Source organism: Tupaia chinensis, unplaced genomic scaffold, assembly GCF_000334495.1.
Source record: "Tupaia chinensis unplaced genomic scaffold, TupChi_1.0 Scaffold000056_1, whole genome shotgun sequence".
NCBI lineage: Eukaryota > Metazoa > Chordata > Mammalia > Scandentia > Tupaiidae > Tupaia > Tupaia belangeri.
Window position 1 is genome coordinate 2,125,591 of NW_006159514.1, and position 12,993 is coordinate 2,138,583.

Below are 12,993 nucleotides of genomic sequence, written 5' to 3' on the forward strand. Positions count from 1 at the left end.
AACTCTCTCTCATTAGCAAAATGTCTTCCGTAATGCGTAGGAAAGATTGTGTTTAGAGGAAAGTAAAACAATTGCAAACTTAGTGGAGGGCAGAGGGAGAAGTACGAGGAGAAGCTGAGGAGTGACTAGGAAGATTCGTGTAGAGTGAAACATCAAATGGGGGTGTCTCTGACTGCCGTCTCCTCCAGATGGCGGGAATCTCGAGAGCAAGGGTGAGAATTTCATATCTCTGTCTACAGCCAGCAGTGTGTGCAGGAGTGTGGAGGCGATAGGCAAGTTAGGAAGGTCGAGAGAATCTGGCCGAGGGTGAGGGAAGAGTCTTCAATGAAGCAAAGGCGAGGAGGAAAGGGACCACTGGGTACTGATCTGTTTAGGCCACACAAGAGTTCGATAGAGAGACTGAGGGAAAATCCTGTTTCTTATTGTAGGGGTAAAGAGCATACATCACCTATGGTAAGTTTTAAGGTGTTTAACTTCAGGGATACCTTGGAAGGAAATTTCCATTTTAGTATAGGATACATTTTGCCAGTCTTGTTCATCTTTACAGATTATAATTTATATGTACAGTGTAGATAATAGAGATGTAGTGAAGAAATGTCTCCCACAGAAATATAAATGTTTAGCCTTCTCTGTCTTTATTTATTTATTTATTTATTTATTTATTTATTTAGTGTGTTATTTATTTATTTATTTATTTATTTATTTATTTATTTATTTATTTATTTATTTATTTATTTATTTATTTATTTATTTATTTATTTATTTATTTATTTATTTATTTATTTATTTATTTATTTATTTATTTATTTAGTGTGAGGGGGTTATATAGCCTATTTAAACAGACAAGGCCTATGGACGTATTTCTTCTTGGACACATCCAGGATATGCCCACGATGGTCTGCTGTCTTGGTGTTCTGGCCTCAGACCTGAAGGCCCTGGAAGTGGCGCAGCCCTCTACAGGCCCAAGTCTTCAGTCTCTCCTGGTCTTCACACAGCTTGTTGTCCAGACAGCCGGTCGGGACCTGGCTGTATTTTCCATCCTTTCCATCTTTCTCTCTGTTCAGGCAGCAGTCTGGGATCATGTGCTGGCGTGGATGCTGCAGAACAGAGATCGCACGTTCCGCCTCATGGTCGGGAGCTCCCCTGGCCTCTTCATGAGGTCAGCACCTGCTTTCCTCCACACCACCCGAGCATCTTTGCCCACACCCTTCACGGCAGTGTTGGCAAAGGTGCTCTCCCGCCGCCCACTGACATTGTGTTGAGTGCTCTCTTTATTTATTTATTTATTTATTTATTTATTTATTTAGTGTGAGGGGGTTATATAGCCTATTTAAACAGACAAGGCCTATGGACGTATTTCTTCTTGGACACATCCAGGATATGCCCACGATGGTCTGCTGTCTTGGTGTTCTGGCCTCAGACCTGAAGGCCCTGGAAGTGGCGCAGCCCTCTACAGGCCCAAGTCTTCAGTCTCTCCTGGTCTTCACACAGCTTGTTGTCCAGACAGCCGGTCGGGACCTGGCTGTATTTTCCATCCTTTCCATCTTTCTCTCTGTTCAGGCAGCAGTCTGGGATCATGTGCTGGCGTGGATGCTGCAGAACAGAGATCGCACGTTCCGCCTCATGGTCGGGAGCTCCCCTGGCCTCTTCATGAGGTCAGCACCTGCTTTCCTCCACACCACCCGAGCATCTTTGCCCACACCCTTCACGGCAGTGTTGGCAAAGGTGCTCTCCCGCCGCCCACTGACATTGTGTTGAGTGCTCACAAAATGCATTGGAGCATCTCAGATCACTAGAGCTGTGACGGCATTAGCGGTGTGGAGGCCTCCTGTGCATGGTCTGCGTTATCGTGGAGCTGTGCCTGGCCCTGCTCTGCTTCTGACCTTCCGCTGCTGTTCTTGCTGCTGTTCTTGCTGCTGCTGCTGCTGCTCTTACTGTTCAGTTGTTAGCCCTGCAGTCCTTCCTCAGAAAGGAAGAGACAGAGAAGTAGGAGAGAGAAGGAAGCTGTAGAGAAGAGTGTGGGAAGGTAAAAAGGCAGAGACTCGCTCCAGATAAATTTTTGTCACTCAACGTGATGCTCTAAGGATTCGTGTTTTAATAAACTCCATTCTTGTAATCCCAATTGTTTAAATCAATGTGTTAGTTCATTCAAGGTTAAGGACTTGAAAATGAACTTAATCCATAATGCTTTGCAGCAGGAGCTCTCATCGTTCTTTGTGCAGGGAAATCACTTGGAGTCTAGCTTTCCCCTTACCCGCCTCAGAGGCTCTTCCCGAGTTTTCGGTGGGCCCTGGGAAAGATCTTCTGTATCAAGTGGCCACAGACAGCTCTGATGTCTGGGAGGCGCACCTGGGAGGCGCCTGGAGAAACACTGATTTAGCACTATTTTGACCTTTTCTGGGCTGGGTTAGACCCTCAAAACCTTCTCTCATATCTCTCCTGGTTCTGCAGAGTTGATTCTTACCCCAATACTTCTCTCTGCCTTCTGGAGGTGAGGGGGACAATCAGGTTCTGTGACCATCCCTTTCTGGGCTCTTTCATATTTGCTGAAGCTAAAAATAGCAGGCCCCTTCCCAGCTATAAATTGGGTGGGAAAAAATGTGCACTCTCATTGAGGGAACAGCATTAGTTAAATATGATGTGACATTTGACCCCCTGGAGCCAAAACCATCAAGAGAAAGTAGGTAATGCCTCTGATGTCCTCTTGGGAAGGGATTTTCCCCCATGATCTTTGTATAAACATTTTGTTAAGTAGACAGCTCAGTATTTATCAGAAAAATCAGAGAACTTATTTGGTGTATCTTATTTGAGCAAGAATGTAGAAACAAAAAAGGAAACACGACATCATGTAAGGGCTCCATGTGAGGTTGGAGATATGAGTTGAACCCAATTCTTAGCAGAGAGCAGGTATGCAATATGCATTTATTGACTAGAGGAATACATGCCACAGGTCACACAAACTCACTAGAGAGAGAAAGAGAGCGAGAGAGAAAGAGAGGGAAAGTGAGTAATCACCCCCTGGGGGGATGGCCATGCCACAGTCCCTTCTCTTCCATTCTCCTCTCAGGATTTTGGATATGCACACACATGTGCCCAGTGTGTTTCAAGCTGCTGGGTCTGGGACTCTAACCATGGTCGGCCATGTGGGAGTCTGGCACCGTAACCACCGTGTCACCTGTTGGCCCCTTCACTGAGCTTTTAGTTTAGGTGCTAACAGTCAGAAATACTGCCAGAACTGCCTGGGAAGTTTTCTTCAGGGTTTCCCTGCTTCCCTTTATCCTTCCAGCTTTCCTTTGCCCACAAGCACTGTACGCCGTGTGCCTTTAGCTGTCCTTGTATGTGATCCAGACACCCTAATGTCCCAGTCTCCAACAACTTGCTTATCTTGATTCATTGTTTCAAGACCAGCTCTCGAAAGTTAACTCATTTAAGAAACTAATTATAACAAAAGTATAGACCGTGACCATAATCTGAGGCATCATTCCTGGGATAATAGATGGCTCAGGCTGGCCGGTCTCCAAGCAGAAAATTCTCACCATTTTCCCCATTGTGTTGCTCATAATCACCAAGAAATTGGGAATTTTTCTGCAAATTCCTGTCAAGGCTATTTCACATTACCTCCAGACTTCCAATAATTTCATATTTTATAAACTAATAGTTGTCTGAAAATGTCAAGTTTCTTTTTAACTCTGCCTCCACTAAGGCTTTGCTAATCTATTCTGCAGCCCTCACAAATTCCTGGGTGGAGCCACTACCAGGCTGTGGGAGGCTGTGCACCAGAGAGTCTGCCAAGGCCATTTTCATGAGTCTCTTACTATTGCCATCTTAGGCTCAGAGAGCAAACAATTACACAATGACAAAGACCATGATTGGCTCCCCTTCAAAATCTCACCTTCAAAACCATACTCTGATTGGCCACTAGAATCTCTCAGATTTGCATATCTGGCACCTCATGATTGGTCCACAAAAGCAACCAATCATAACCCACCTTTTAACAACCAATCACTGCCCACCAACATGTATATAACCACAATCCCTGGCCCACAATAAACGGACGACCCTGAAGAGTTGTAACACTGCGTCATCTCCGCGCTGTTAATCCTGTCTCTCACTCCTTCCCTCAGGAAACCTGTTGAACTGTCCTGTGGGTTGGGACACCAGGCCTTCACTGCAGGCCTTTTATGGAGGCTGGGTGGTGTCTATGTGGTGGTATGAAGTAGTGATTAAGGAGTGCTCTGGCGCACAACTGCTCAGACTCAGATTCCTACTCCACATTGTGGGTCTTGGGTGAGTCACTGAACTGCTCCACACCTCAGTTTCCTATATAAATGGTACTGATAATGATGGACACACTTATCTCATAGGTTTTTGTGAAGATTCAAGGGAGTTATAGACAGTAAAGCCAGAGCTTGGCACATAGTAATTACCCAACACACGCCAGCTACTAGTATGATTATTGTTGATAGATTTTGCTATAGGGCATGTGTGCTCACTGGAGAGAGAGAAAGAGAGAGGGAAAGTGAGAAATCACCCCTCAGGGGGTGTAGTCATGCTGTAATCCCTTCTCTCCCATTTTCCTCTCTGGATTTTGTGCATGCTCACATGTGCACCTGGAATATTTTCCAAGCTCCATGGTTCAGGACTCAAACTGCACTCATTGTGCACATTGGATCCAGCTACCTTTACCACCACACTACCTGGCTGGCCTGTCAGTTAATGTTATTATTATAACTATTGAATTATTTTAATTTAACTTTATTTATTCATTTTAATTTGACCAGAGAGGGACAAAGTGAGAGAGAGGGATAGAGAAGTGAGAATGCAAGCTGCCAGGTCCGGGACTCAAATGGAGATTGGCCATGTGGGAGTCCAGTGCCCTTAACCAACACACCACCTACTGGGCCCTGTCAGTTATTATTTTTTTTTTTGAGAGGTTTTTGCTATAGGATGCGTGCGCTCGCCAGACAGACAGAGACAGAAAGTGAGAAATCAGCCCCTAGGGGGGATGGCCACACCAGAATCCCTTCTCCTTCATTCTCCTCTCGAGATCTTGGGCACACACGCACACGTGCTCGGTGTGAGTTTTAAGCCACCAGCTCTGGGACACGAACCACAGTCAACTACATGGGAATAGATGAAAGCATCAGCATATTTTCTATTAAACCACATTTTGGTTACTATGGCCCCTGGCAGACTGTTCTTTATGTGTGTTCCTTAAAGACCCTGAGAGTGGGCTGCTTGGATCCAGGGAAGGGCACAGGTTAGGACTCTGCCACACTAGGACCTGTCGCTGCCCCTCCCTTCTGGGTCTCTGACTGCAGTCAGGTGACACAACCTTTCTGAGAGTACTATTTGTAATTTTTACCTACTTTGCATAGCTAGTATGAACAGTACATAAAGAATGCCAGTGAAATTGCCGGTTCTCATCAACTACTTTTATTTTACTTATGGCCTTAGATAGCCTCAGATTGCAAATACGGAGTTCTTGCAAGGCACCTGGCCTGGTGTCAAGATCTGACATGTTGAGAGAACTAGTTAGGGAGAGTTTTGGTAAAAAGAGTATCTCCTTTCTAAACAAGTCATTCTGTGTATAGCCAAGGCTGGTTCTGGATAGAATGGCATCACTAGGTACCTCTGCGATTTGGTTCAAAGAGCCCACAATGTAGAATAAACTGACCTACATTCTTTTCTTGTCTCTCTTCCTGACTTTACTGTGTAACCCCTGGGCAAGAAGACACTGAGCTTCTGTCTTGTCATCTGTAAAGAATGACTTGGCCTAGATATTTTCTAAGGATTCTTATTATTCTAAAATATAAACTTTGTGTGTGCAGGGCGATGATGTCATTGTTTATGCCCCTGACCTAGCAAGTGACATCCAACCATCTAGAGTTGTCAAGAGACTGTTAATTCATAGAAACTTTTTTTTGTTTTAAATATTGCAGGGTGAGTGGCAATAAGGGTTATATTGTTATATTGTTGCTATTTTGCTTTTGTTCCCTTCCTTTTTATTTTATTTTTAGGTTTTTTTTTTTTGCTACAGAGCATGTGTACTTGAGCGAGAGAGAGAGAGAGAGAGAGAAAGAGAAAATGATGAGAAATCACTCCTCGGGGAGGATGGCCACACCTCAATTCCTTCTCCTCCATTCTCCCCTTGGGATTTCGAGCACACACACACACACACACACACACGTGCCCACCATGGTTTCCAAGCCACTGTCTAGGACTTGAACCACACAGTCAGCCATGTAGGTTTCAGCTGCCTTAACCTCTATGCTACCTGCTGGCTTGCGCTCCTTTTTTCTTTGAATGGTACATAACCCAATAAAAGCACAAGAGAGTATGGACAAAGAAAACATTCTATGTGACTCAAAAGACTAGCATTCTTTCTTTTTAAAAAAGAATCATTTTACTTAACTTAATTATTATTATTATTTTAATTTGACCAGAGAGAGAGAGAGAGAAAAAAATAAGAAAGCAAGCCAACAGGTCCAGGACTTGAACCATGGTCAGCCATGTGGGAGTCCAGCACCTTTAACCTCCACTAATTTGACCAGCATTAGCATTAGTAAGACTAGCATTCTTTCCTGTCGTTGACCAAGGGTTGATCTGGAGAACGATAAGTGAAGAGGGAAGCATTACCAACTAAACAAGTATAGGCTCTTCCTCAACTGCCCATTTCACTCATGGAATGTCACTGATTCAGGCATGCCATGTGTAAATTTACAAAATCCTTTTCTACTTTTTACCTGGTCTGACTGGGCACTCCAGTAAAAACAGTTAAACCTTTATGAGTAGACATAGTCTGACTTGATGTTCTGTTCATTCATTCAACATGTTAACTTGATCGATGAGCAGCTAATGACTTTTTTGAGAGGTTGTCATTGGATTTATGATTCAACCCACTGGATGCAATTAGATATGTTATGGTAAGTGAGTCATTTCATACAAACAAGGAACTATTTAAGAGGAAATAATTCATTGTACTTTTAATATCTCCACTTTATACAGCTTTGATTTAAGATAAAAATTAATGCGTCTATCACAGCTATATAACAGAAAGACACCATATACAATTTTTAAAATTCCCCATTTACTTTAGAATAAGTCTCTGAACTTTAAAAATATCTGAAAAATGGCATATATGATTTAACAGTCCCTTTTTGTCAAAAGGTTTTGTTAATTGTTACCAGGGAATTGATAATAAATACCTTATAAGATCCCACAATTTTAAAAAATGTATTTATTTAATTTCCACTTGTTATTATTATTTATCTAATTTGACCAGAGAGAGAGAGAAAGGGAAAGCGAGAAAGCAAGCCACCAGGTCCGAGACTCAAACCACAATCAGTCATGTGGGAATCCAGCATCCTTAACCACCATGCCACCTGCTGGCCCGGGATCCCACAATTCTACATTAGCAAACACAGCCCTAAAGAATGACTACTGTAAAGACTAATAAGAACCAGAAGTCCAGTTACTACACTGGCTTTTCACTTGTAAATCTTATCTACTTCATTCACATAGAGAACAATCCCTCCCATGGTCAGTCTAAGGCAGTCTTGGTTGGTTGCATCGTAAACCTCTGGCCAATCCTGTGACCTCCTGGAATGACCTTTTGATCTCTTCCCTTCTTTTTATGCCAAGTTTCCAGAGGAGTCTTCTGCCATGGGTAACTAAAGTGGCAATCTCAGTCACCCAGCAAATACAATAGAGCCTGATCTCAACCGGTTTCTTCTGCATGGGTGGTTTTGTTTGTTTGTTTTTTGTTTGTTTTTAGAGAGATTTTTGCTATAGGGCATGTATGCTCCTGGAGAGGCAGAGAGAGACAGAGAGACAAGAAAGCAAGAAATCACCCCTCAGGGGTGCATGGCTGTACCACAATCCCTTCTCCTCCACTCTCCTCTTGGGATCTTGGGCACGCATGTGCACATGCCCGGCATGAGTTTCAAGCCACTTGGTCCGGAATTTGAACTGGGCTCAGCCATGTGGGAGTCCAGCAATGTTACCACTACTCCGTCTGCTGGTCCCAAGTGCAGGTCATCTTTACCCTATTTCCCCAGCCCCTGGCCCCAGTGTGGAATGATACTTCTGTAGGATGTACTGGCTTTTCAGCTCTCTATTCTCCTTCCTTTGGGGTAGCTGAGGTTTTCCTTACCTTTCGCTGAGTCTCTGATATCCTTGCCTCTACACTACTGCCAACCAGCTCTTTCCAAGTCTCAGCTCTGTTCACAGCATCCCTCTGAATAAAATCCCCAGTGGTTTGCACTCTAAGCCCGAGTCCAGGCTTGTTAACAGAGCATTCAAAACCCTCCACAATCTGCTTCTCTGGTTTCACCTATTGTTTATGTTCTCTGCTTCGGTCAGATCAGAACAGGACTGAAGTTGCCTTCTCCTTCAGTGTGACAGGGTTCTTCCAGGACACTTTTGTTCTGGCTGCACAGCATGCTCAAAATATTGGGCTAGGGGGCTTTCTTTAAAGCACACTGAGGGCTAGCAGCAGTCGCGGAGACCCACTTGCTAGGGTGGCAGTACCTCTGCCCGTTTCTGCTCTATCAGTCATTCAAGATTCTGGCTGGATACTAATTCTTCTATGGCACATTCCTCCATGTGCCCTCCTCTAGTCTTACTCTGCCATTTCCTACCATCAGTATCTGTGCCTCTGTCACACCTCCCCTCCTATGCTGTAAGCTCCTAGGGTCTTAAAGTGGTAGTACTAGAGATTTGTTGTGAGTTGTGATACAAAAAATTTACTCTTAATAATCGTTCAAATGCATTGAGAGACCCATAAAAGGGGGAATTGTATGGTATATGAATTATATATCAAGGAAGCTGTTATAAAAATATAGTTCAGGGGTTGGCAGGTGGCATGGTGTTAAGATGCTAGACTCTCACATGGCTGACTGTGGTTTGAGTCCCAGACCTGGCGGCTTGCTTTTTCACTTTCCCTCTCTCTCTCTGTCTCTCTCTAGTGAAATTAAAAAAATGATGAATTAAATAAAATTAAAAAATTGAAAATATATATTTAGTTCAAGTTCAGCCTGGTGGCCGCTAAATCCTCCCCTCAAAGAAAAAACAAAACAAAAACAAAAAGATAAAAACCTTATAAGCAGTCAGGGAAAAAGGTAGATTATTATTTGCTTATTTATTTTATTAAGTGTTTGGGTTTTTTTTTTTTTTTTGTATAGAGCACATGTGCTCACTAGAGAGTGTGTGAGAAATCACCCCCTAGGGGGATGGTCATGCTGCAATCCCCTCTCCTCATTTTCTTCTTGGGATTTTGGGCATGTATACACATGTGCCTGATGCGTTTTTCAAGCTGCTGGGTCTGGGGCTTAGCCATTGAGTCGACCATAAGATATCTGGCTTCCTTAACCACCTTGCCACTGGCTGACCTAAGGCAGATTATTTTTTGAAGAACACAGTTTCACTTGTAGCTGACCTTTCAACAGAAACAATGAGAACCAGAAGTTAATGAAGTGCTATCTCTTTTTTTTTTTTTTAGAGAGACTTTTTCTATAGGGTGTATGTACTTGCCAGAGACACAGAGAGTGGCAATATAATCAAGGGAGAATACAAACACATACCCAAACACAGATATAGACATATACATAGATAAAGGTCCTTGAGTTCTTGAATTGTCTAGGAAGGGAGTAAAAGTACCGAGTGATATTGTATTTTGGTAAATCAAGGATGAATATTGTAATTTCTTGGGTAGCCACAGGAGAATAACCATGTATATGTATCTAATATATAGCCTTAAAAAATCTAAAGAAAAAAGTTGACAAAACTAAAAGGAGTAATATACATATTTATAATTATAGTGAGAAATTTAAAAATACTTCTATTAACAACTGATGGAAAAGCACCCAAAAAATCAGTGAGCATGAACAAGATGACTGCTAACAAATTTGACCCATTTTATAGAAGATTGCAGAGTATGCCCACATTTTAAGTTTATAAGAAATATTTACAGAAATTTATCATATGTTTGGCTATAAAGTCTCAATATTTTTAAAAAGAATTATTTTATTTGACTATTTATTTATTTATTTATTTTTAATTTGACCAGAGAGGGACAGAGAGAGAGAGAGAGAGAGAAAAGGAAAGTGAGAAAGCAAGTTGCCAGGTCTGGAACTTAAACTGTGGTCAGCCATGTGGGAGTCCAGCGTCCTTAACCACCATGCCACCTGCTGGCCCCAAGTCTCAATATTTTCTTGAGGAATTATTTATTTTATTTCTTCTTCTTCTCTTCAATCTGAATTTGACCAGAGAGTAGAGAATGAGAAAGCAAGACGCTAGATCTGGGACTTGAACCACATTTAGCCATGTGGGAGTCCAGTGGCTCAATCACCACTCCACCCACTGGCCCCAGTCTCAATAAATTTTAGAGGCTCAAAATCACATTGAATTTGTTCTCTGGTCATAATACAGTTAACCTAGATATCAACAACAAAAAGATGAGATAATCAGCATCGTAAGTGAAAAAGGGACCCTTACTATAAATTCTATAATATTAAAAATATCTTAAGATATTTTGAACAATTTTTTTTTTAGAGGTTTTTGCTATAGGGCATGTGTGCTCACCCGGAAGAGAGAGAGAAAGTGAGAAATAACCCCCCAGGGGGAATGGTCACGCCGCAATCCCTTCTCCTCCATTCTCCTCTCGGGATCTTGGGCACGCACATACACGCGCCTGGCGTGAGTTTTAAGCCACCGGGTCCGGGACACGAACCGCGGTCGACTATGTGGGAGTCCAGCGACATAGCCATTATGTTAACTGCTGGTCCCAGATATTTTGAACAATTCTAACCAAATTTGAAAAGGAACAAATTACTAGAAGACTAAAACTTACCCAAACTGACACAGGAACAACTAGAAAACATAAATTCCTAAGTTATTAAAGATCTTTTTTTCTGGCTAGAGGGCATGTGCACTTGGCAGAGAGAGGCAGAGAGAGGAGAATGGTCACGCTGCAAGCCCTTCTCCTCCATCTCCGCTCCTTTCTGGATTTGGGCACGTACATACATGAGCCTGGTTTGTCAAGTTGCTGAGTCCCAGAATTGAAAACGCAGTCAGTCATGGACTGGCTGTCTTAACTACCATGCCACAGAGCTGGCTCTAAAAAAATTTAATCCATTTTAAAACCTGAAAAAAAAAAAAAAAGAAATTTAATCTGTAATTAAAATCATTAAAAAAAAAAAATCCCACAGGTACTTACATGTTCCCCAGTGAATGTTTTAAATTTAGGAAAAATTTAGTGTCAGTTTTACACAAATTCTTTCAGAGAAAGATAAATGAGATATTATAAGAATAAAATGCTCATGTTAGCCTCACAATGAAAATAGATATAACTTCATTTTTGGCACAGTCAGCCATGTGGGATCCATGTGGAAACCATCATGCCACTTCTGGGGCTGATAGAACTTTTTAAAAAAATTTTTATTTATTTATTTTTTATTCTTCTTATTTATTTATTTATTTTAACATTTGATCACTATACATCATTTGGCCTGTAAAGAGAATTTACCCGACATGAAATGCACCTCAGATCAATCCATTTGAGAACACTATACACGTTACCATCAACAGGTAATAAACCATTTCTGTGTCCCACAGGTCTTGCCTCTCTAAAAAAAACCCTACACCCGCCCCTCCCCCCCCCTCCTTCCACACTGTCTCCAGTGTCCATAACTATTCACTGCTTTTACGTCCTCCAGTCTCTCAGCCTCTACCACAGAGTGTGGACAGACTGCACATATTAAGTGGAGACATACACTGTCTCTCTTTCATAGCCTGGCTTGCTTCACTCAACAATAAATCTTCCATATTCCATCACTTTCTATCAAACTAACAGAACTTTTAAAAAATTAACAAATGAGTGGCCAGCAGGTAGTGTAGTAGTTAAGGTGCTGGACTCTCACATGGCTGATTGCAGTTCGAGTCCCAGATCTGGTGACTTAGGACCATGCTGAATGTGTGTGCATATATGCCCAAAATGCCAGGAGGAGAATGGAAGAGAAGGGATTGTGGCGTGGCCATCCCTCTGGGTATGATTTCTCAGTTTCCTTATCTCTACCGACTGCACAAGCCCCGTGGTAAAAAACTTAAAAAAAATTAAATTAACAAATGAGACCTAGCAATATATCAATATGCATCATTGACTTATCAAAATCTAATATTACTTGGTAATTTTACTCCCTAGACAACTTAAGAATTCAAGGAACTTAAAACACTATATGTAGGGGCTGGGAGGTGGCATGGTGGTTAAGGGGGCTGGACTCTCACATGGCTGACCGGGGTTCAAATCCTGGATCTGGCAGCTTGCTTTCTCACTTTCTCTTTCTCTCTCTCTTTTTTTTTTTTTTTTTTGAGAGGTTTTCGCTATAGGGCGCGTGCGCTCGCCAGACAGAGAGAGACATACAGACAGAAAGCGAGAAATCACCCCCCAGGGGGGATGGTCACGCCGCAATCCCTTCTCCTCCATTCTCCTCTCGGGATCTTGGGCACGCACGCACACGCGCCCGGCGTGAGATTTAAGCCACCGGGTCCGAGACGCGAACCGCGGTCGACTACGTGGGAGTCCAGCGACATAGCCATTACACTAACTGCTGGTTCCCTTTCTCTCTCTCTTTCACTCTCATTCACCTTCTGTTCCTCTCTGGTCAAATTAAAATAAATAAATAAAGTTAAATAAAATAATTCTTAAAAAAACCCCAAAAACATTATATCTCTGTGTGTGTGTGTGTGTGTGTGTGTGTGCGTGTGTGTAATACTCCTTGATAATATTGTCACTGTTGTGGTTTTGCTAGATTTATAATATCTGAAGAGATAATACAACATGAGAAATATAAATTTATTGCAAGAATGCAAGATTGGTTTAACATTTAAAAACTAGTGGGAATAGCAGTTAGCGTAATGGCTATGTCGCTGAACTCCCATGTAGTCAACCGCAGTTTGAGTCCCAGACACGGTGGCTTAAACTCACGCCGGGCG